The sequence below is a fragment of the Heliangelus exortis genome, chromosome 11, assembly GCF_036169615.1.
Source record: "Heliangelus exortis chromosome 11, bHelExo1.hap1, whole genome shotgun sequence".
Taxonomy (NCBI): Eukaryota; Metazoa; Chordata; class Aves; order Apodiformes; family Trochilidae; genus Heliangelus; species Heliangelus exortis.
Genome location: NC_092432.1, coordinates 2142007 through 2167793, shown reverse-complemented (window position 1 = coordinate 2167793; position 25787 = coordinate 2142007). Strand labels below are relative to the sequence as shown.

The window sequence follows — 25787 nt, the reverse complement described above, 5'->3', positions numbered from 1 at the left end:
GATGCCCAGAACAGTGCCTGAGCTCCAAGAATGGAGACTCCACATCCATTGAGACTGTAAGATTATATTCTTATTTTGTATGATTTCACTTCTGGCTTTTTTAAATGCTTAATTCCCTACTACTTTTAATTCCTCCTAATTTTAATTTTTTTAAATTCCTACTTTTAATTCCCTTTGACTACTAAGTCTGAAAAAAAATACACACTGGAAAGCTGCTACTGAAAAATAGCTGGGGATTGCACTGTTGAAGCCAGACACAGACAGACTTTGAAAATATGAAGCAGGTGATGGCAGTCCACAGTAGAGGGGAGCACACAGGCAGCACAGACATTTACAACGAGGGCCAAACTGTTTGATCATGAAGGGGAAAAGCAGCAGAAAGACCCCAACCCTTCCCCTTTCCAGGTGTTGCTTCAAGCACAATTCAGCAGGACAAAACATTCAGGTCCTAACAACACTTATGTATCCCTTCAGGTAAATACAGTGTTCTATATTACTAAAATTTACATCACTAAAATGGCAAATTTGCAAGCTCAGAATACTTATTTACCTTTGCCTTCAGTAGTCTGCACACTGATAGGTTGCGTATGAAAGACAGAAAATTTCATTCTGGAGTGCAAACTTATTTCTGTTACAAAAGTCAACAGAACCTCAAATCTATATTCTGCTTCTAGTGAACAAACATTATTTTAAGTAGGTCTCCTGGTTTTTTTGCATGCCTGCATAGAGAAGAAACAACCTAAACTTAGCTCTCCACTACACAGAGAACACAGACCCTAAAAATTATCCTCTGTTCTATCAAGCAGCCCTTCAAGTGGAAACCCTCATGCTTAAATAAAGCCTAAAAGAATACTAGGGAGGATAAGACAAAAAACAGACCCGCAGGAAAAAAACACATGCTAAAAAAAATAAATCAGGAGGATGCCTGGATTATCTAAGAAACCATCAGCATTAAATGCTGGATGTTTATCTGTGCAGCAGCATCCTGCTAACTATTTCTTTTTGCCTTTATGTTTCTGTCAGGCAAAAGGATTTTGCAAACCATACACAGATCTGATTCCTCACTTTGGCATTCTCATGTAAGTCAATGATTCCTGGGTGAGCCTTTTATCTGTTGCTGAATTTTGAGTTGTCTCTATATCCTCTCTTGTTTATTTTCCAAATTATGCTTCTTTTTCTTGCTCTTTTCTATATATAAGTGACTTTCTGTAGCATTCCTACCCACATACCTCTGCCTGCCAAGCTATTTTCCATTCCATTTCTTGTTTAACATTGTTTGCCCCTTATTCAGAGTTCCCACATTGTTTGCATTTTGCAGATGAGATCAAGAGGAGCAAGCTCAGCTGCCAGATCATCCCCAAACAATCACATGCAATGTGTTTTGAGAAATAAATTGAACTCTCATCTTCATCAGCCAATATAACACAATATAAATCAAAAAGATGAAGAAAAAAATTCAAAATTCTTGTGGATTTAGTAGCTGCCTCAACTGCTAAGAGCACCCACTGCATTCGTGTGTTTGTCAACTGATAGTTTGCCATCTTCTGACCACAAACAGCAGATGGTATTTTGTCATTCCACACACCTCAGTTTACATAAAAACCAAATCCTGCCCTAGAGAGTTTATAATCCAGTGCTAGGGAACAAGTGGATGGATCTTATCCTGCAGGAGTGCCATGAAAATGAGTCTCCTTCCATTTGCAGCATACAAATCTTGCTGTATATTTGACCCTTATTTACCATAAATTAATATTTTGTAAATAAAATTTGCCACTGAAGTAATTTCTGTTACTTATTCCCAGTAGCCCTCACTGCAGAGTCTGCCTCTAATCAATCCTCAATTACTATGCAAATTTATCCTATAAGCTAAGGATGTCTTCCCTTTCAAACCTGTAATATATAATTAAGGACAGCTATAATGGCACCAAAGACTCCAGTCCAGAAGAACTCAATGTAAGAAGAACAATGTAAGAAGAACTCCAGTCCAGAAGAACCCACCACTAAAGAAGACTGATATTTTGGTAGCTATTTTTCAAGTTTTTTGCAGTCTTCTGGAGAAATTATTATTAGCAGTTCTAGGTAGTAACTGTGTTTACTGTACTTTGTTCCTCAAAATTTTAAATAACCAATACAATAATATCTTGACCTGGTTACAGGTAGGGCTACATCCAAAAAGCCCCAATTCAGGGAAAACTTACATTAAATCATCAAAAACCACTCCACACAATATACTTGCACAACTCTGTCCTGCTGTAACACCACAGGTATCAACTCAACTAAAGCTCAGAGCTACAAATTACAATTTCCAAAATGGAAACCAGGCATTACTGTGAAAGGGATTTCTTTGGTCAGATTTGAGTAAAGTTAGATATCTGGTCTAGTCTGGCCTGGTTAGTCCATCTTGAGAACTAGCAGACTACCAAAGACAAGGCTCCTTCACATCAAGAAGACAATTCATATTGAAGGTGATACCATCTGTTAAAAAAAGTCTCCAAATGTCTAATCTCTTTGCAAATAACCACTGCTATAAAACCCTTCTTTCCCTGGTGTTCCAGTGCATGACCAGTCACATAGAATTTTGTCCAAGGCAAGGCACGATAGCACCAAGAAGTAAACTTTCTGATGCTTGAATAGTATCTATTAAATAACTGATTGGTCCTGTTTAGTTGATAAAATGCCTACCTGAAATATGCAGGAAAAAAGGAAATTGGAAAAGGATGAAGAGCATTGCTACAGAAGACATTTTTACTAAGTTTGAGAAATGGTCTGTGCTCTAACTTTAATGGTTTTGATTTGCCTTACCCATTTTAACACAGAAGACTTAATACAATTTCAAATTAATCAGCCAGCACTTCTTTAAATGAAGGCAAACAAAAGTATAATGTATGCTATAATAATGACACAAAGTACCTTTCTTTTTAATTCTTTCCTGAAACTATGCTAGCTGTGGCAAGTAGGTAAAACCCCTTTGAAGAGTGAAATATTGTCAGAGTTTGTCTTGTCAAGGCTCCTGCTTCTAAGAATATTTATGGTTTTACCATTCCTTCAGAACCATAATGACACAGTCTATCAATTAAACTCTTGCCATCTCAATCTGGCTATTTCCATCCATAACTAAAGAGTAATTCAATCTCCATCCCCAGATAACCCCAGCCTTTCTCCTTACACTTCTAACAAAAGGCTTAATACTGATCTTCCTCCTGAGAAACAAATTCTATACTTTGTGCTGACCCCCAGGACTGCACAGAATGAAACTGAATGCAGAGTTTCATTGTGAATTAAGAAAGCACAAACCAGACCCCAATATCCAAAACACAATAGCAGTTTTCTGGAGTCTGTGCCTGTCAAGTACCAGAGTATGCTGCACGACTCATTTGACAAACTGAGTGTCAGCAAAGTCACCTACCAGTGTCCTATCCTGCTACCAAAAGCATGTTGGCTGCTAAATGACTTTACATTCTTTTTTTCTTTTCCTACCAAGCTTATTTTAGAAAGGTTGTATATCAATCTGGAAAGTGCTGTGAACATGATGTTATCATAATGGTACCATATGCCAGTCGACTACTTACAAATCATCCATGCTTCCCTCACTTGGTAGATTTTAAAAGCATGATAAAGGACTTGATTCTTCTCATGCTTACACTGGCTTTAGATCAGTGTACTTCCATGCTTTATGCTGGTAAAAAAAAGGGATAAATATTTGTACCAAACCCTCCAAAAACCTTTAAAGGCTCTTCGAATGGCTATCAAATTACAGTTCTTACTACTTAAGGATTTGTCTCAAAAACAGATGTGAGTATTAAAGATTAAAACCCAAGGAAAAAGTAGAACATACTCCCAAAACACCTTTACAACCTACAGAAACACGTTACAGGTTTTAACTACAGGGCTTTGGAGCTTTGAATTTACATTCCTTTAGACTCTACCTCGTAGCTTCTCTATGGCTTTCTTCTACCTTCTTTGTTCCAGAGAAAGCAGATTTTTTTGCGTTCACAACACCCCATAAACCTTACAAAAAATCATGTACCAAAAGGCTTGTGATAAAAACAGATAGCTGGCCAAAGTCTAGACCTCAACAAGGAGTCCAAGAAAAAATGCTAAGGAAAACTTCAGCTGCCTATTTGAACTTAAGAGAACCTGGACTTATTTCCACTCATATCTACTAGTGATCCTGAAATATTAAAAATAATAATAATTAAAAGAGGATTTGTTCACAAGTTTCACACTTGGCTAACTGCTAAGCTGTCAATTTCTGGCTGTACTCGGGTGGCTTTTTAACTCTTTAAAACATTTTTCAGAGTGACATCAGTGCTGATAAAATGTGTTGGGTTGAAAAATCTAAAAAATTAACTACGTGGACTTCAAGCAGAGAGACCTATTTTCACTCAGCTACTGCATCTTCCTCCTCTCCCAAGCAGAGCATATCTGTAGCAGTGAAGCTGATTCCAGGCTCATGCCCAGCCATTCATTAGCTTTTATAGTCAGACCCTCACTTGGAGAAATTCTCTGTGCCAGATCTTATTGCAAACGAAAAAGTTAGGCCTACCAGTTCTGGCCTTATTTGCAACCTGGTGAAAATTGGATGTGTTCTTCTTCCCTGCTAACATTTCTGTGAGCAGGCTGAGTGGTGACCTTTGTCCTGTATCTCTTCCTTTCAGAAAGCTTTCATACAAATTTCAATACTTTCTCAAGAGCAGCAGCCAGAAAGGAGAAGCAGCATGAAGGGCTTAGCACTATTGTTCATATACAAGTGTAAACACACTTATCTTAGAGAATTCTGAACTTGAGTTTGGACATCCTGACTTAATATCCCACATTTTCTGGGCTCTAGTCCAGTGTTTTACAGGTATTGTGTCTGATCTTCATGAGGGTGTAGAAAACTGCCTCTTCACGAATTTGGGATCCTCACCTGAGGAATTCTGTACCATTTTGTAAACTCTTAAAGATAATTCCTTCTGAGATACACCAACTGTACATCACTCACAGGAATTACATATCATGGGGCAGAATCCATCTGGCAATTTTTAAAACTCATTCTGTCTGGGGTTTGTCTCCTTTGAGAGGAGCTCTTCTAATTTTCTACAAGCTTTTTCATCTCTCTTAACATACAGAACTTTCTCACTGAGGTTTCAATCAGTTTTGTGCAAAGAAAAGTGCCAACCTCTCCTGCAGCACGGTCAGCCTGCACAATACAGAACAATGAGGTTCCATTTTTTTTCCTTCTTCTCCCTTAACATCTGAACAACTCTTTCTGGGGGTAACTTATTCATTCACAGTGACAACTGTAACTATTTCCTTGATCTCAAGTTCTACACATTAGTTATTTTCAGTAATATGTGAGACAGCCCAGGAAGGACTCAAAAAGGGATGCCAAGAGCTATTTGAGACACCCAAGGAAAAACAAGGTATCAGCATTGGGCACTAGGTACAACATGCCTCAGGAACTCACAACTCTCACAACTAAATGCTGGTAGAGCAGCAACTAGAGACCATGTAGGATACCCTGGAGAACCCAAGATGGTTACAAGACCCAAAGTCTACTCCCCACTACGTTGTGGTCTAAAATTCATCACAATCAGTGGAGAAAGCCCCAGGGACTTCATCCTTGAGCTGGAATGAGATTCTGACTCTTGCAGGGTCACAGTTTCCTTTGTACAGATAAGCAAGGGAGAGAAAGGCAGTTGAGGTAACCCCCTGCTCCCAGCACTCCTCTGCAAGATGCAACCAGAATCGACATATTTGCATAAAATGGCAGTAAAAAAATGTGTAACCAGGTAATTCAAAGCCAAAGTGGTACAGATGGGTAATTTGTGGGGACCCACCACACAATCTCTATGCATCTGGAAGCACACAAAGGCTGATAGCAAGCATACATATTGCAAGAATTAAAATGTAAAAATTAGTGCAAGCACCATACTTCCACACCCCCCTATGCCTGCAGCCCCCATCTTTCAAGAAAAAGAGCTTATGGCTTTTGTATAAAGTAACTGTGACCTGTAGAAAGTCTCCATTTAAATTCCTGCCCCAGAGATTTGCACAGCAGTACTACGAGAAGTAGTAATTAGACAGGAGCTTTTTAGTATGCAATGGTATGCAGCACTTCTCTTTTTAAGCTGAACAACCAAAGTAGCATCATAAATATTATATTTAAACAGTAGCTCAAACCACATGGCTTTGAAAACAATAAACAAGCCCATGCTTTGTAGGAGCACAGTATTAGAAATTATTTTGCAGACCAGGAAAAAAGGTTTGCAAGAATTGTGATCACCCTACAGAGAAAGAGTTTATACAGGCTGTACTTGAGGGTACATTCACAGTTCCAATATAATTAACTGTTTTCAGAGATTTATAGCTTTGCTGTATGCATTTGCTTAAATATTAATTTTGCTGCCTACCATTTAAAGCATGATGGACTATTCAAACTAAAAAAGGCTTGAATGCCCCACTCATAATAAACATGCTTACAGATAAGCAATTTATTAAAAGAGAAAACTGGCTTCTATCTGATACATTTAGCTATTAGTATATGTTTAATTGTAAAAACAAGACATCAAATTAGTTCTTTTTCCATAAGTAAAAAACAGGAGCAAAATTATGTATACAATATTGTATATTTTACCTCAGTTAATTTTAACTAAAAATGGCAAAATCTGAGGAAGTTTATGACTGGGTGACTGGTAAGGAATAGAGCACCAAAATTTTATTTTGAAAAACATTGCCACATGACCATTTTCAATGTCTCATATATTGAAACACCAAAACACATTCACCATAAAACTTTAAAAATTCTAAAATAAACTTACCCATTCAGGAGAAGAAGCACAGAGCCCCGTAAGTTCAACAGTTTGCAAACTGAAGCAGCCTCCAGAGGTTGTTACAGACAAATAAGAACTCACACACTTGCACTGAAACTAAGCTTATAAGCATACCTAATTATCCCTACACACCTGTGGCTTATTGGTATTTATTGTCCTGACCTAAGCTAATTCAGGTGCTTCACATCAACTTTAATGGAGTCTAGAACAGGTGCCATGAATATAAACTTGTTCATGAGCTTTTGCAAGACCTGATGGTCTGTCTCTTAAAAAAAAAAAAAAAAAAAAAAAAAAAAATCACATAGAAACAAAACTTATGATGAGATTGTTCAGTTGATTTACTCATCTTTAGTTAGCACCACCATAAGCAAGGCACTACACCTAAAAGAATCCATCCAGACATTGTTTTGGAAAGGAAGACTTGGGGGATTTAATAACAAAGTGGACATGCAAGGAAGGTGCAAAGCGAGAGAGACAGAAAAGCTCTGGCCACATTCTAACAATAAAGTCTAATAGAACAGGAAAGGTTTGGACTGAGACTTGAATATCCCAGAAAAAATCTCCATGGCATTCATTAGCCCTATACTGTGAAATTAAGAGAGCAAATCACCTGACTTGAGATGTCCATTACCATAACACAGGACTGAGCATGACTGGGGGACCACTGTCTCCCCAGTTGACAGGGTATGGAAAGTAGACAGGATGCTACGTTCTAATTAATTCAAATTCATGTTACATATTTATGTTCTAAAGCAGGAGGTCATAAAAAATACCAACTATAGACTTTCTTTTAGTTAACTCTGGACTTTCTTCCTGCTGAGGAGGCAAGGGGGAGAGCCAGAGATAACCCCACAGCATTTAGTGATGACAGGTGTTACTTGGTGTTACTTATATATCCATCTCCTCTGATACTTTGAGAAATGGCTGCCTGTGTTTCACAAAATGCTGATCCTCTGCCCACCCTACTGGGCCAACCCAGTGCCCGGTGCTTGCAGGTTCATGTTAATAAACACGGGCACTGGAAGGCTGTGCTGTCACCTGAGGATCGATCTCAGCTCAGCTCAGTTTGACAGCTGACACTCCCAAACTTCTCTCTCTTTGTTAAGAACCAGCTGGCAGGGTGGCCCAAGTCCCTCCTAGGCTACAGGGAGTGAGGACCACCAGCGAGAGTGAGATTCCACCAGCTCCCTAACCTCAAGAAAGAAACATCGCTCACACTCTCCATCCTGGAACTTCTCCCTTGTGCCCGCACCTACCCCAGCCCCAGCCCCTCTTCACCAGGAGCCCTGTTAGCAGACAAGAGGAGCCGCTGCGATCCACTCGCGGGCTAAGAGCAGCAGCCCGAAGACGTGGGGGAACACGCGGGGACCAAATCTGCCTCCTGAAACTACAAGAAAGTTCGTGCCGACACAACACCCCAGTAAAACCATGCGGCGAAGGAAAGGGAGGAGGGGGGTCGGCTTCTGAGAGAAGCACTGATAGGGGAAGAGTCCTAATAAAGCCGTAAGATCTCACCCACGCACACATCTAGATCAGCACTTCCAAAATCACCAACGAGAACCCAAGGAAAGACCGAGGGAAAGAAACAGGAGGCTAGAGAGAGATTATCTCTCTCTCCCCAGCTCATCCTGGATGCTTGGGCAGCTCCAGGAGGAGCAGGGAAGGGGGCTGCCTCCCTCGCAGCCAAGAGGGTGCAGAGGAACCTCCTTGCCCCGCAGCAGCAGCAATGCCAGAAACAACCGGGGCCGCAGCTGCGGACACACGGGGCTGGGGTGCCGTGTCCCCCGCAGTGCCCAGCCCCTGTCCCGATTCGTACCTACCTCAGCGGGACCCGGGGCCGGAGCCCCGCCGTCGGGGCCGGATCCTCGGGGCTGCAGCGACGACAGCGCGAAGCGGCAGCGAGAAGCGGGGAGCGGCGGCCCGGGCTGCAAGGGCCGAGCCGGGGCCGCTGGTACGGGTGGAGAGCGGTGGTACCGCTGCCCAGGACGGGGAAAGAGATGCTGCTACGGGGGACTCCGGGCGCCTCTTTGGCTCTGTTAGGAAAGTTACCGCGGCCACACGACCCACCTTAAACCCGCCTCCCCGCAGGACCCGAGGGAGGGGCGAGGAGGAGGAGGAGGAAGAAGGGAGGGAGGAGAAGAGGGTGGGGGCTCGGAGCCGCTCATTCCCCAGCGCAGAACCGAGTCACAGCAGCATCTCTCGGGTGGTCACTCCGGGATGCGGGAGGGGGGCCGCGCTCCCCTCCTGTCCCCTCCGCTCCCCCTGGATTCTTGCACTGAAGGCGCGGGGCCATGGGGCCAGGTTCAGAGCGCAGAAACTCTCCCGTTTCCTGAGGCTGATTTTTCTTTTTGGCTTGTTCGTTTAGCGATGGTTAGTTTGACATCTCCTTATTTATTTAACCATTTCTTGTTTGGGTGGTGGGGATGGGAGAGGATCTAGTCCTGAAGCCAGGTTTGTGTATGTTTGAGGGTTTGGTTCTGTTTGGTTTTTTTCTCTGCCCGATTCAATGAAAATACTTTAAATAGAATAAAAGGACAAAGAACCAGACCCACAACCCGGCACCCCAAGGTTGCCGCTCGAACAGAGCATGGGGGAAGCGAACGCTGTAGCTGAGGCAAGAACATTTGGCAGCTCAGCAGAGGGTAGGAGTCGGGGGAAAAAACCCAAGGCTCCCTGCCTCCTGCAGCTGATAGACCGGGATCTCCAGAGCAGAGACCGATCAAACTCCACGGAGATGCTGTGCGGGAGGGCACGCAAACTTCTGGACCTATTTCAAGGTGCCTCGGTTTGCAACTGCTCGCCCGTTGTAGCGCTGTGCAGACACAGGAAGCTCTCGGACTGCCGGGAGCAGCCCCTGGCTGGAGAGCAGCGGGCTGGAGCTGCTGTCAGGCGAGACTGAGGGGATGCTAATAGAGAAAAGAGCAATGGAAACAAAATTTACCTTTTCTCTAGCATCCTCTGTCGTCCAGAGCATCTGCCCTTGTCTTATTCAATAGACTGCACCACGGATGCTTTTCAGGGTGGCTCGGTGCCACTGGATGCTCAGGGAGGTATCAGACAGGGAAGGAATTGCACCCCCTGCTTATAATTTTCTTCCTGAAAGATGAACCACAAGTTACAAATGGATGATAAAAATCATCAGACCAAAATGGTTATGACAGGTGATTTGAACAGCTGCACTAACTTAGCCAGCAATCTTATATTTGCAGTCTTTTCAAGATGAAATGCTATTTGTGCTATGTACCATTACTGATTATTTTCTAATTCGAATAAGAATGTTGGCCGAGCTCCTGCTTTTTTATCATCTCAGTATGTAAGAAAAATAAGAGCAGGTCCCTTTTTTACAATATACCACAATGGCTAACAGAACTTTGTTGTCACTGTAGCCACACGATGAATCCCCACAATATTTTATGTGCATATGAGGCTGCCAACATCCTCTGTCCTGCTCTCTGTGAGTCTTGGTGACATGCCAGGACATGACTGCAGGTGACGGCAGGGTTTCAGAAGGGATAAGGACAGTTTGGGCCAGAATTGCTCTGCTGCTTCTATAAGGGACTCCCTGCAAACTCCCAGCTTCCCAAAAAAAACTTCACTCCCACCACTGCCTCGGTGCCTCCAGGTTCCCAACTTTCCCCGTTGTCCTGGTTTCCAGTCTTCCCAAGACCCTGCACTCCCTACCTAAACCAGGAGAACGGTGCAGTGGAGAATACAAGTGTGCTGGAGTGGCTCCACCTCTTTTTTTTTTTTTTTTTTTTTTCCTTTGCAAACCCAGCTCCCTCGCTAGCTCCCGAAGGCTATTTGTCTTCATTAGCTATGGTTAAGGCAACCCAACCGGGATCTGCAGCATTATTGGTGCCTGAGGTGAATTCATCCACATTTTTCCCAACCTGTTTTTAATTCTTTTTACAAACATCCTAATAATGAATATCAATAATAAATTAGCAATCGTGTTTAATTAATAAATTATTTTCAATGTTTAATAAAATTTAATAGATCAAATTTGAACTACATTTAGTGAATAAAGATAATTAGGTTTTTTTGTTTGCATAAGAATATTAAAAACACCAGTTGCTCTATACTGATGGCATTGTGACTCAGTTTTGTCACTAGTTTCCAACTGGGGAACTATTTAGCCTCCCTGATTTTTCTTCTTAAAAGATAAGAGGCTGTCTGAAATGCATGGAGACAAAACCAGTGGCTTAAAATAAACTAGGCCAGCTTGCTGCTACATTTTTTTTTTCCCAAGTTTTTTTGTCTTTCAGAGTTCTCTTTAAAACTTTCCAAGGAAGTGTTCTGTCAAACTGGCTGCTGAAAACACTATGACACTGAAAAAACCCAAGATATTATGATGTTGTATGACAGTTTGAGACAAAGCACTCAGCCCTGCCTGCCTTTCTCATGTGAAACCCCATCTAGCTCTGTAATTTCATTTAGAAACAAAAGTATAGTTCTTGTATTCTCTGTAAAATGGTTGTCTGCTCAAAGGGTAATAGATGTTAGTAAATGTCAATGAAGCTGGCAATGGATGTATTTTACATTTGAGGGTGTCTACTATAATACTCATTTATTATTGGTCTCTAAATGCAATCCCCTCTAAAAAGACATCCAGTATAAACAGCATCAGATTGCATCTAACTGATTCTAGTTCAGTGGCTCTGGTTTTTAAATTTGCAGTTTACAAATAAAGATATAAAAAGATGGTTTGGCTTTTTTTCTTATTACTGTTGACTCAAGAGTCTAGGCTAGAGTTATAACTCTGTAAGCTCAAGCTGGAACTTTAAGCTTAGCTAGATTCTTCCATAAATCAGAATGAGTTGTTGAAATTCTGAAGAACAAAATAACTCTCAGTTATGAGTGCACAGCTCAGTTTGGTGAAATGATCTCTTTGGTTATCCCCATGCAACCCGAGCATCAATGTGAAACTGAGAAAAGAATTTGGATTTTTTTTTTTTTTAAAAAAAGAGTGCATTACAACAGTGACTCTGCAGCAGAAAACTGCTTAATAATTCTGCTGATAAAGTGTGAGCCAGAGAAGAATTCATTTCCCTCTCCCAGAGCTCAGCTGGGGTGACAGGAGTTTAAAGAAGTGCAGCTCTTTCATAAAGGTGAGTGGGTATGTCCTTCAGCACAGACACTGAAAGTTGGAAAACACTGAAGTCACTGTGAGCTTTGCCATCTACTTGTGGGGGAGGCAGGATTTTACCCTGAGAGATCTGCTGGGTAAGAAATGGCCACTTGTACACACTTCATCTTCAAAGTCAAATCACCTTTCAAGAGCATTTTTCACTGCTTTTATTTGCTCACTTCTCCATGTACAATTCAAACCCAGCTCCTATCTACTTTTTCTATTTCCATTCTTATTTCTTATAGGGGGAATCAAGCCTCACAAAATAACAGCACACAGAATCCTGCTGCTGTTTGTTAAAGAATCCATTTTCAACACTCTCAAATTATTGCACATCTAATATTAAAGCTCCAGAAATTAAATATGCATAATTTGTGCCTGAATGACCAAATTATTATTATTGAAAATAATGCTTGAAAAGAAAAACAAAGCTTTTCAGACATAACATGAATTTTAACTTGTTTTTTATAAAAACCAATCAGGGTTTTAGTTTATGCATCATTCTGTTCCCCACAATAATATTCTGTCTGTGCAATCAGTGATGATAAATGGTACATAATTGTAAACTTGATATTGGTTTTCAATACTGAATTCATCATTCTGTCCTCTTAACACATATTAAATACTTCAAATAATTTATATATTTGTTTGATTTATCTGTGATTTTTTTTCCAGTATGTAAAATTTATTAGTTTTCTGGTTTTTGAGAAACTAAGAATAGAGAACATCATTAATAATACTGAATAATAGTGTTGGCCTTATTTATTCATGACTCTCTTCTACCAATACAAAGTGTCCAAATCAAAGACAAACATATTAGTTGTAGGCAGGGTATAAAATACAGTCTTAACTAGAGCCAGTTCTGCATCTGTATTGTTTGGCTTCTCTGATCTTATCAAATAGTGATTCCAAGAATTTACTCTCATTTATAAAGGTATCTCCTGCATTCATATGACTGACTTTTTCAATTTATTCCATGTTAGAATTGTTGACTAAGCTACCAAGTTTGGAGAAGTCCCTTACCTCAATCCAAAGGGAGCAAAAAACAACTTAGATATCCTTCAGAGTTTGGTTCCACTCTGGAGACAACATTTGTTTACCTTTATTCATATTGTAGACACTTTCTCCTAAATATGAAGGTGCACAGAAATTGTCCCAGCACTCTTAGTGGGAAAAAAGCCCAAACAACCAATCCAGAAACATTAATCCTGCCTAACACTAGTAACAATGTGCAGATTAGTTTTATGTGCAGATAGTAGTTTTATTCAAAGAGAAACTAAGTGTACAGGGCCTGATACAACCATGTCAATTGGTTTGTCCACCAGCACAGCTTTTAACTCTGTTCCCCACACAAAACAAAAAGGGCACACAAAATGAGTTAAGAACTGGCTAATGACTGGGGGGTGTGTGTAAAATTTTAAGATGAGGTCAAACTCTGCTCTTAATCATGTGTGTCTGACCATCTTAGTAACTACTGTTTTTCTGCACTGGATCTGGGCATGAAATGACTCTTTGTTTAGTATGATGTACCTGTATTCTTATTAATGTTAATGAGAGTTATGCATATGAACCAATGAATGAAGAGGTCCCACAAAATTAAAAAAAAAAAAAAAAAAAGCATAATCTATAATACATAATTAATATCTATGGCATAAAAGTCAACAGCAACTATTGTCTTTCTGCTGTAAAATTCCTGTGTGGATAGCCTCAAAAACTAGGTTGGTTTTTTTTTAATCAGGAAAACAGATACTGCAACCAAAGCAAGAAATCCATTGCTTCCAACCACATCTTCACCTTCTGTTTTTGAGAGTTAAAGGACAATTTATCTGTCAGGCTCCTGCCTGTCTACAGGACATCTGTATCTAAGGCATCTACAGGTTAGGGAGCATTTGCAGCTGTATTTGAAATTGGGCTAAAAGCAGCCCAGCCTACTACCAGTCTCTGGAATTTGGTAATTTCCTGTGAAGAGATGTGGTGATGCTATGTAACCCCTTCACCAAAACCCAGAGGCTGGAACCTTTTAAGGTTTGAGGTCCCCCAAAGTTCTGCTCCTTCACACAGAAACCCAAGAGACTGCTCTCCCTTAGGAGACTCCCCTCTGGGGAAAGCTGACCAGAATTACAGCTGATAGCAAACCAGATAATAAAGTCAAAGTAAGCAGTTGGAAATTCATGGGGTAGGTAACCTGAAACAAGCCCATTTGATATCTTCATTTATACCTTATTTAAAAGTACTTCTAAATATGCTAGGGCAAATTTATCATCAAGCTCACTTCTTCAAACACCTGTCTCCAGATAGACTTTAATATTAAGGATATAACTTACACGTGTATGAAATGTACAGTAAAAGCAGCTGGCATTATATGGGTGCATTGTGGAATGCACACCTTCTATCAAAAGAAATTTTGATTTCTCTGGTTTTGTGTTCAGTGAGGAATGGGTTTTATTACAGAAAGAAGAAAATAGCTGGAAGAAGCAGTGAATTTATCTTTATGATCGATTTCTGCATGAATTTTTACCCTGAAGTTTTAGGAACCAGTTGATTGTGAACACTGAATATAAGCATTCTCTTAACTGTACTCCTTTGCTATGACCATATTTATCTTTATCCACTATAATTTTTTTGCACAAAGGTAGCACCCAGAGTTCTTAATCAAAAGCAGAGCTTCACTTGATTTCCATACATTCACCATAATATATAATCTCAAAAAAAAAATTCAGGCAAAAGTGAAGGCAAAATAGAAAAAAAGCAGCTGCTTACAGCAGGGTACAAAACATGGGAGTCCTGATTCTTAGTCCAAGCCTCTGGACCTGCCTATCTCAGTGGTCTGCTATCTTCATCTGCAATGCATGGGTCTTTTGGAAAGAGGATGATCTGAATTTTTATCTGCTCTGGGACTTCTTGTTACTGCTTTTATTTATCACTGCAAAGATAAACAGCCTACAAAGGCAGAGCATTTTGCATACAGCTTTATCTTGTTGCAGTGAGATCACAGAATTAACTTGATTGGAAAAGACCTTCAAGATCATCAAGTCCAACCATAAAGACATATTTGGATCCACTGTAATGGATTATTTTATGCCACACTTTCCTACCTGCAAAACTGGGAATAGCATTCCATGAGCTAATTAATATTATCTTCTGTACAGAGTCTATGTCTGTACCAGATGTTAAAATGGGTGTTTGTCCTGCTTTGGGCCAGGATAAAGGTGATTTTCTGTCTTGTACTTTTGCTTTCAGCTAAGTCACCTGTAAGTACTTGCACTTGCTGAAATTAACAGCAATTAAAATTTTGGAATTTCAAGGAATAATGTTCATTATGTTCAAAATTCTAAGAAATTGCCACAGAATTTATTGCAGTTATCAAAGAAAATCCAAGGGAATTTGTCTGCAAATGTATCTTTTGTTTCATCCAGCTCAATAGGGATCCATAGAATTTTAAAAGTCAGGATCTGCCAGAAGTTTTCTTGCAAAGTGACAGCACGCCACGATGCATTTATTTCTCTGTTTTGTCACTTTATGAGGAGAAAAAAAAAATTTCTAAGATATTTTTGGTAACATATGACTAAGTAGCAAAATTAAAACTAGGAAATTAATAACTACATGGCATTTCAATCCCATCAACTCTAATCAACATAAATCCATTCTAATTAAAACCTGCAAATCCTAAGGATACCAAACAGATAGCCCTCTGTTATGGGGAGAGAGCAACAACAGGCACGTTACAGACAAGTGGAAAGTATGGGAATCTCTGAAAGAGGCAAAGATGAAGCAGTACTAAAAGCATTCCTATATTTTTAGAATACCATTAGCACCCAGTAAACTCTAATTGGTGAAAACAATCATAAATTTTGTCCTGTAAAACTTAAAAAGAACTCTTAGAAGCTAAATGCAAATGAATGATTTCAAGAAGTGCAAAACTTCAATGGCTGAGAAAGGCTACTAAGTTTATCACAATCATCCAACCAGAAATAGCACAGTGATGTAAAGCTTGTTCTGATCAGCAGGATGAATAACACCCATCAGTTTAAATGAGAATAATAGAAATCACAGAAATGCACCAGAGTCTTTGTTTCAGAGACAAAACCTCTAAAGCCTTGGCTCTGTCTTTAGGACCTGATCAAAACTCCATGAATGTTAACAAGAGTCTTTGTGCTGAGTCTCTTGGGTGGCTCAAGTGGGAAGGTACTGTCCACCAGCTTCAGGCACCTTAAATCAATTCAGGAAGCTTCTCAGGTCTCCTGTATTCCCTTCAGTCTTCCCCTTACAAATGCCAGCAGCTTTTGAATACATGACAATGGATGTCAAATCTACCTGATTCTGGTAAACTTTTCATGTTTTACTGAGATCAGCAGTTCCCCTCTCCTGCTACTGCACAATCAGGTAAAGAAAGAGATCCAAACAGAGCTTGGGTGTATATTATTTGTACACATCTGCAAGAGCTAATACTGATACTTCAGGGTTTAAGGGGAGAACCCATCTTCACCCAGCTCTAAATTAGCTCTTTAAGAAAAGGCCTCTTTCATCTATTGGTGGGTTTTATCCACAACCAGCAAAGATTAAACAAATTCATTTGCTTGGCAGGCAGTAGCTGTCACCCTGCCAATTAGCTCAAAAGGAAGCAAACAACCTGCTGACCTTCCTGGGCCAGCAGGCTCTCCGAGGCAAGTAAATGAGGCTGTAGGAAGGGCTGTAGCTCAGAGAGTTGTTATTATCATATATCATCACCAACCTATTCTGCTGTTGCCCTGGAATTACAGCAATGATACAGAACCTCAGAAGTACAAAGCTGGAGGGAAGCAAAGCTGTTATTATGTCTAGTAGTTTCCAAACTGTAATTTATGAAATTATAGCTACTGTTGTCTTTATTATGTGTTCAGCAGCCACTGACACTACGGGGGTCTGGTGGTCTGGAGAGAAGTCCTGAGAGCTGACACTTTTCTAGGCTAGGAAGTCTGGGAATCCCTGATTTGATTCCTGTGGCAAGGAGCCAGTCACACCTAAAATACTCCAAACAGACAGTTATTTATCTTCTTCTTATAATTTTCCTTCAAATGATATTCCACAATCTCTTCATGCAGACTGAGCCACAATTTAACACAATGTTGTTATCGAAGAAGGTTTTATGGTTTAGTTTCCTTTCCAAAACCACAAATAGTGATTATTTTGGTTTGGTTTGTTGTTTTGTGTTGTGGTGTTGTTTGGTTTTTCTCTTTTAATGAAACAGAAGAAAATTGGAGCTTCACATATATAAATGGTTGGACAACACTGTATTTAGAAAAGCAAGAAGATAAAATTAATCAGTCTTTTCCACCCTGGCCTACTGTGGTGTCCACTGGTACAGGTTTAGTAATATAACTATTCCCTTTATGTTTTTAGAGTGAAGCCACAATTATATTAGCCCTTTTTTTAATATGGCATGGTCTGGAAGAGGTCTGAACAGCAAGAAGACTTTAGTCAATAATGAGGAAAGCAGCTTTAGTAAGATTCCTCAACTATGAGCACATGTACTATTCAAATGAAACTTATATCCAAGTCTCTCCTGAATGTCATACCATTGGATCCAAAAAATAGGAGAAGCTGAAACATAGACTGGGATAAAAATGTGTTGAGATACTGCAAGATGCTTTAGTAGATCTTGAAGCTCTTTTAGAAATTATTTTTCCACTTTGCATTTCTACTGTCTGAAATTAGGCTTGAATTGAAGCAGCTAACTTGATAAAATATAACCAAAGGAAAAAATATAGCCAAAGGAAAAAAAAAAAATCAAAGGGAGAGAATCTAACAGAGAAGCAGAAAAGGATCAAGGGAAGATAAGGAACAGAAATCATCAACTGGAGATATTAAATTCCAAAAGTGAAACTGAAGGGAATGGAATATACCAGAAGAAAAAAAAGAAAAAGAAAAAAAGAAAAAAGAAAAACAAAGATAGGTGGTGAGATAAACTCAAAAATAACATGCTGAACTCAATTTCTTCTAAAAATATTAGATTGAAATAATCTAAGATTGTCCCTTCATCTTCTTATATGCTGCTAAAGGTATAGGTTATTGTACCTGAGAGTACTCATGTCACCTGATTCTAAACACAGAATGTTCTTCCACAGAATTGGGTCTGGTTTTTTCTGTCCTCAGTTTCTATCATCAGAAAAACTTTTTCTTACCTGCAGCTGCATTTGCTAGTGGGTCATCTTCCCACACTGGGGCTCTGCACTTCCTCAGGAGCACACACTAAACACTGGAATGTGGAATCAGGACTGGAAAGAGAGCGGAAAAAATACCTAAAATAAGCATCAATATGAAAAATATACAAATTCACACAGTCTGTCACTAGATTAAATGAGCATCTTGGCTTCTGAAGGGAGATCTCATGTCCTTCACGTCCCCAGGAAGTTACACATTAATTCAAAGTAGCTCCACATACATAAAGTAGCTCCATTTTTAGAGCTAAACATGAATTTTTCTGAACAGGATGTGTTGAAACGCTGTCCTGTTACTGGTCAATAGTTAGAATATCTTAGACAACCTATAGCAGCCTCTTTACACCAGGAGAGCACAAGCTCAAATGGTTTTGCTTGGATCATGCTTACAAGTAGCCACTTTCTCCTCTGTGACCTGCAAAGGGAGGGAGGCAGCAGAGGTGACAGACTGTGCAACCCACACTCATCTCCCCTGGAAACCCTGCATCCCAGTCCAGACTGTTTTAACAGAAGAGTAAACTAATGGTCCAAGGTTTAACTCCTTGCTCTGACAGTATTTTTGGATCTATATTTCCTTATTAGCATGGCAGCTCAGTCTCTTTGAGACTTATAAAACTTTATGCTACCTGCCTGATATCTTCATAAACCAGAATAAACTCTTCTATTTGCAGTTAAGGCTGATGAACCGAGGGAATGGATCTTTGGCTCAAATCCTGGCTGTGCCTCTCAGCTGGCACATGACCCCAGGCTAATAATTTTACCTTCCTTGCTTTAGTTCAAGCAGTTATAAATTTGGCTAAAAAGCAAGACCCTTCTGAAAAGCACTAGCCTTTGACCTCAGCTTGCACGAGTAAATGCATCACCAAAACCTCAGGCTGAATGACGTGGCAAATTCTTTTTCAGTGTCTATCCTTAGCAGCCACGTGTTTGCTCACAGAACTTTAACTCTCCAACACAACAGGATTATTAGGACACATAAATGCTGCACTATTCAACTGTAGTATAAAGCTTACAGCCTGTATTTCAACATTTTTTTTCTTCATTCAGAAATTACAATAAGCAGAGAGTACTGCTGCAAGCTCTCATGTAAAGACTACTGCAATTAGTTGCATTATTCTTTATCACTGGGCTTCATAACACTTTATTTTATTTATATTGATTTGTGATGAAAATGAGTTCTAACTGCCACCCAGGAGAAGAAAATAATAATACAAAAAAGTCTCTTCTCAATTTTGTCTTAAGTTCATCCCTCCAGAAAGTTTTAGGAGGTACCTTAATGTATAATAATGGAGTAGCTAGGACTGTTTTACCTTGGGAAGGGAAAGCTCAGGGGGGATTTTATCAGAGTGTAAATAGTCCCATCCAAGGGAGTGAAAATAACAGGCTCAGTAATGCTCAATGACAGAACAAAAAGCAATGGGCAGAAACTGAAAAGCAGGAAATTCTACTTAAAACTAAGAAAAAAATATTTCATTGTGAGGCTGGTCAGACACAAAGAGGTTTCCAAGGGAGGCTGGGGCGTCTCTATCTTTGGAAATACTCCAAACCCTACTGGGGTTGGGAGTAGGGTTTGGAGTAGTCAACCTGCTCCACAGAGAGGGTCTAAAGACAACCTGAGGTTCCTCCAACCCTTAGCAACTCCATGATTCAGCTCACAGAGAGCCAGGAGACATGGTGAAGACAACACTGGCATGCATAAACCTGCAGAATGTGACACTCCAGCCACAGGAATTACTCCATCACATTGCTAACTATGATTCAAATGTGATCAGAGGAGATGTCATCCCATTTTGCTAAGTACTAACAAGTAGCACTTTGGCAGTTGTCTCAAAACAGCTTCAGAGGACAGTTACCAACCATGTTACTTTTATTTCAATTGCAACTTGTGGATGAAAGTACTGATGAGAAAAGGACCTGAAATACATTTCCTGCTCCCATGAAAGCAAGCAAAGAAAAAATGTGCTGCTTTGCATACAGAAGCTGAGTAAGTAGAAACTAAAAAGCAGCTACTGCTTTTTGGTCTCCCAGTTGATGATCCAGGTTCTTCCTATCACTAGGTAAGGAATTTTTTACCTATAGAGGGAGAACTGGAGAACTGAGGCTCACATTATTCATAATAATAATATAATAATAATAATAATAATAATAATAATAATAATAATAATAATAATAATAATAATAATAATAATAATTTCTTATTCGTAATAAGGCCACTGGAAGTAATGTCTCAGCTTTCAGCAAGGGATGATGACCCAAGTTTCTTCAACTCCACATTTAAAATCAGTAGTTAATACCCCAACAAGTAAGTTTTTTTAACTAATCTGAAAAACATTTAGCCACATGGATAACATACTCTTACCTGGCATCATCTCAAAACCATCTTAGCAATCTAAGAACAAATTTTGCACAACTGCAATATGAAGCCATAACAAAACTACCTAACATTGGTGATGAAAGCCTTAAGGACAATTACAAAGACACCCATTAATAAGACATTCAGCAGCAGAATATACCCAGTAGAGTCAGGGAAATACTGCAATCCATTTCCCATGGATATTAATTTGAATTTTTAAATGGATTTCTTTTGACTGTTCACATCCCTTTTTGTGCTCACTTTCTGTGAATAGTAAATGAGCTTCAATAAGAGGAATAATCATGAAAAACAAATATTAAGCCTGAACATTTGCCAAGTGCCATATGTCATTTCATAATTTTAAATTAAATATATTCACTGTTGGTCAGTTCTCACACTTACAGTAAGGAAACACAAATTAAATCTTTATACAGAACTAGGCAGGATAGGTTAACATATTACTATGTACAATTAGGCATACCTGAATTACTGGCTGCCTAAACCTTAGTTTTTGACAGTAATTACAACAAAAGAGTGTATTTTGAAATTTAGTATTTTTTAGTTTGTAGCCAATAATAAATAAATGGAATAAACTGCTATTTACTCAGCCATGCTAGGCAATATGATTTGCCAGAGGACAGAGCAGCTACAAGTATAAAATCTTTACTCATAGCCTTTTAATGAGAAAAATATAAACCACTTAGGGTGTGCAGCTGCAGAGCAGGAAGACAACATATTTTCCTTTAGTTTCAATATACATCTCTGAACTTGCAAGGAAAACCCTTTGTATCTCATTTGTAGAGCAAATCACAGCAGCAGAGTCCCACACAGGTCAACCTCATTTAATTTCTTATGATAGGAGCCTGAGGAAATTAATCAGTTTCACCCAAGGAGAAACTTATCCTTGTGACTTTGGAAGCAGGGGTAAAAAAAAAAAAAAAAACCTCACCCTTGCAATTCTGTTTTTTATTCACTGTGGCATATAAATAAACAAACCTTAGAGCATTATATTGTGCTGCACTGGCCCCAGAACTGAGCTAGATATCCTGCAGGGAGCAATCCCAATTTGGTAGTGGGTGGAAAGGTGACCTGTGAGGTCTTTCCATCTCTAACCACGATTGTCCTTTGAACCTTTCAGGAGTTACTCCAGAGGCTGCAGCACCACAGAGCATTATTTCAATGTAAAGACTCCAGCCACAGCAAGCACATTTTAATGAAAAAAAAAAGATTGATATGATGGACTCCTTTGATCTAAAAACAATTGAAACCAATCTAAATCACTTTCATAATTTATATATTAAAGTATTTTGCAAAAGCAAAAATACTGGAATCCACCAAATTATCATAATCTACAAATAGCTTAAAGCTCCTTAATCAGCTAAAGCTTAACAATCTAATGATGTTAGTATAAAGGCTCTTGCCCTTTAAATAATATTTGACATCTCTCATCAGTAAATATATTTAAAAACCTGAAACATACAAAGTCAGGGTACAGAAAATAAGAGAAACAAAAAAGTACACAACTTTGCAATTCAGTGATGTGATAAACTTTTGAACTGCATCCAAGGAGGTGCTGGAAAGAAAACCAAATGCATGCCATAGTGAAAAAAAAAACCCAGACACTGAGATAAACAAATTGCTTTTATGCTTCTGATAATTGTAAACCTCGTGTAGTTTCATTTTCCTGCCATTCTTGAGGAGATCTGCAAGCCTTTTTTTTTTTTTTTTTTTTTTTTTTTTTCCAAACACAGAACCACATCAGCTTCTAGTTTGTTTTGGAGCAGAATTTTGTCTACTTATGTTATAAACAACTCCAAGCAGGTTGTTCACAGAAGCTGAAAGGTTGAATTTTTGAATTTTAGCCTGTTGGATGTGGTGTTCAAAGCACAATTTGCAATCTCCGCTCAAAATCAATTAAATGGTGTCTCCCAGTGGTGGCAACCGGCACTGCAAAAGTAAAATGGTTTATGACTAACTGAAATCCAGTGAGAAAATCGAAATACAGAGATACAAAATCGCCTTTTTTTTTCCACTAAAATAAAAAGAACATTACCATGTTCTTTGTAATACCACATAAAATAATTCTAAAGTATAAATGGTATAATTAACAGACCTATTATGATTATAGGTCTGTTAATCTATACAATTTATCTGTTAATAATCAAAAGTGCAATCCCAAGCAAAGTAACAGAAAGTCTCCAAGAGAAAAGCCAGCTATTACTTGGTTTTTATATGAGCCAGAAGCAGATGCTGAACTGCCAGTTGCTTCAAAATGGCTTTCAGAGAAGAAACAACTTCAAAGATTTCAAAGATCAGATGATCAGATCTTGTATCCTCTGCCTCAGTGACAGAGTTCTTGGAGGAAAAAAAAAAAAAAAAAAAAAAAAGAAGACTTTTTCAAATGGAAAGATACTGTTTCATCACAGTGTTCAATATTCTGTCTCTTGTTTGTGTTACCTCGGGTTTTTTTGTCCTCAGCCTGTGCTAGACCTCAGAGCTTACATAGCCCCATCTTTAGGCTGTCTACTGTGGAGTTATTTATAAGCACAGTAGACCATCAGAAGATAATTTGCTATATACATTTCTATTTGTTTTTCTGTCACCATCTTAAACAGAAGCTTGGCTAATGAAGCCTAATTTAGCTATGCAGCCCACCTCACAACAGGAGGGAGTGAGGGAAGGAGGGAGTGAGGGAAGGAGGGAGCAGGGTGTAATAACAGATTTTACAAACAGAAAGAAGAAATCCCTTTGAAAGAAGAAAACCCAGTAACTGCTTTGTGAGGGCAGAAGTGAGGTGTATCAAAAGATACATTTGTGTGGAGCCAACTGACAAATACTGGTAAGCAGGTGATCGTTAAATGGCCAACTACACATCATGCTTATATTTAAATACCTTTTTTTGCTTTGTGCACATTCTATTTTCACATATAGATGCCTAATCGCCTACTTAATAAACTTCTACTTCTGCATTCAAAATCAGTCTCTTAGGTCATACTGTTTTCAGGCATTTATTAGACGAGTCAGGCTTCAAGCTTGGGAAACTTGAGCCAAAAACTGATATTCTCCAGTGACCTGAAACATTTCTTTGCCAAAATATAGAGCAACTTCTATCAGAAGGTACTGCATTGAAATTCTGTACTGCACCTCCTGGCATGTTTTTTTCCAAGCAGGGAGACCTCCAGAGAGGCTCACTCTTCCCAACATGGGCAAGAACAAACATGTAATTGAACTTTGAAGAAACTTCTTTCACTCATTTAGAATAAAAGCTCTAGCACTCACTGCTGTTATCCAGGGGAACACTGTATGAAGTAAGAAATACTCCACAAAAGTGATATTTGTACTGCTTTCTTTCTGCTCTACCATGTCTTGTTTTTCAAGCACTTAATGAAGGGAAACTGCATGAAGAAATGTCTCATCATTCAGCAGCTGTGCTGCACTCCACCTTTATTCTTCAACATTTAATGAGGTCTCCTGAACATTTTTGCAGCTTTAAGTGTAAAACAATTCAAAATGCTCTTGTTACCCTGTTAGTTTTGGTGCTCCCTGCACCAAACTTCTGGCCATATAAAAAGCCAGTTACCAAGATGAGCATGAAAGTTTGTCTCTGATCTCATGGGGACAAAACCAGACATTAGATCAACTTTGGCTTTAGTGACTCAACCATTGATTTTCACTCATATGAAGTTGCTCTCTGAAAGAGAGAGTGGAAACTGAGAATTTCAACTTTTTCTGACCAGGATATTAGAAGTAAGGATGCAGCTACTCAACAGCATCAGCAATACATGAACTTAGGCCAAGAGCCTTGAATTTTTCACTGTTAAACAGTGAACTAATGAGAGAATTCATCTCAGTCAATTTCATTTAATTAACCTTCATTTTATTGCAGTCATTAGATGATACTGAGTAAGCACACTGGTCTGTGTTCTTCACTGTGTCAGCAATCACCATCCGCTACATTTCAAATTGAATTAAATGTCTTTTCTCCCAAATGCTGTGGGTTTCTTCCCTTTTCTACCACCACTGGCTATTTCATCTTTGTTCCTACTGCACAAAAGCTCTATCATTTTGGTCTCCATCTCCCCTCTCACATCCTACTTACATAATACGTCTAAAATCATCCTGACTACCAAAACCAAGTCTACGCTTCGGTCGTCTCTCACTAAGTTATAACACCTCCTCCTCCACATATGTTTGAGAACTTGGCTTCTGAAAATCAGTTTCTTACAGATGGTACTTACATTTACTGGCATCAATTGGTATTAGTCACTGGAGATACACATTTTATAAAACATGTGAAAAATAAGAAGTAGAATAAACAGGAACATACAGTGACATACTGCCTTGGCTCTTTCCCAGTCCTTTTTGTTCCTAAGGACAAACACTAGATATCTTGCACCATGGTATTTATGTTCAAGTCAGGTTACAATGTAAGCAATTAATTAACAAAGTATGAATGCTTTTCTACTAGTCAAAATAATAATCATCAAAACGCCATCTTCATAGCATTACAGCTTTATTTACAGAGCACTGACTCAGACTCAGAAACAATGCACTGGTCTTGTGACCTTCCATTGCTTTTCTGTTTCATCTTGAACTAGACTTACTATTTCAGTACTTTCATCTTCCCTTTGGTAAATGTGAAGAATAGTGGTGCCTACTGTAAATTAGCTGACATTAGGGCTTGCCAGCACTCTCCACACACCCTCACCCCTTTCCCCACCTCAGCTCCCTGAGTCCTGATGACACAAAACCAGATGATTTGAGGAACAGACCTGGGATTTCACCTGGAAGATGCCATAAAAAACCATGGAGGTTCACAAGCATGCATTTATGCAGGACTGCAGCTTAGGCACAGCAAGACTTCCTTGTTTTCTTGTTCTTCCCTGGACTCTTTTCAATTCTCCAGTGCCTGCAACACCAAAACATCACTGCCCTTGTGATAAGAAACCTAAAAACAAACAGAGAAAAACTCGCATGTATTTTCACCACAGCCACCCTATCCTCACACCACTGCAGCCTAAAACAGCTTAACAGGTTCTTCTCATTTGCCTTCCATGGACACCTCAGCCATTTTTTCAGTGTTTTCTCCACTGCCCCCCCCTCCAATCTCTTGGTTTTCTCTCACTGAAAGGGAATCTGTCCTCTCTGCTCAACCAGTGCATACCAGCGAGGGCTCTCCCAGGGCTTAGCACCTGCTCCTGGTCCCTCAGCCCTCACTTCCCTTAGCTCCATCCTGCCTATCCCTCAGAACATTCCATCACCTCCATCCTGCCTATCCCTCAGAGCATTCCCTC

General features: G+C 39.4%; 1 protein-coding gene across 5 annotated transcripts in view; it reads right to left on the bottom strand.

The window, feature by feature from the left end:
* Positions 1-25473, bottom strand: part of MEGF11 (multiple EGF like domains 11) — a 266370-nt gene extending 240897 nt beyond the window's left edge. For 2 of the 5 annotated variants that reach the window (XM_071754165.1, XM_071754166.1), the window contains exons 1-3: positions 25266-25471; positions 18105-18197; positions 9757-9911 (exon numbers count right to left, since the gene is read on the bottom strand). The gene's annotated coding sequence lies outside the window, so the exon portion shown is untranslated. Of the gene's footprint in view, positions 1-8635; positions 9314-9756; positions 9912-18104; positions 18198-25265 lie in introns of those variants that run through there. The other 3 variants (XM_071754168.1, XM_071754163.1, XM_071754164.1) reach the window with 3 other exon arrangements.
* Between the last annotated feature and the right edge of the window lie 314 nt (positions 25474-25787).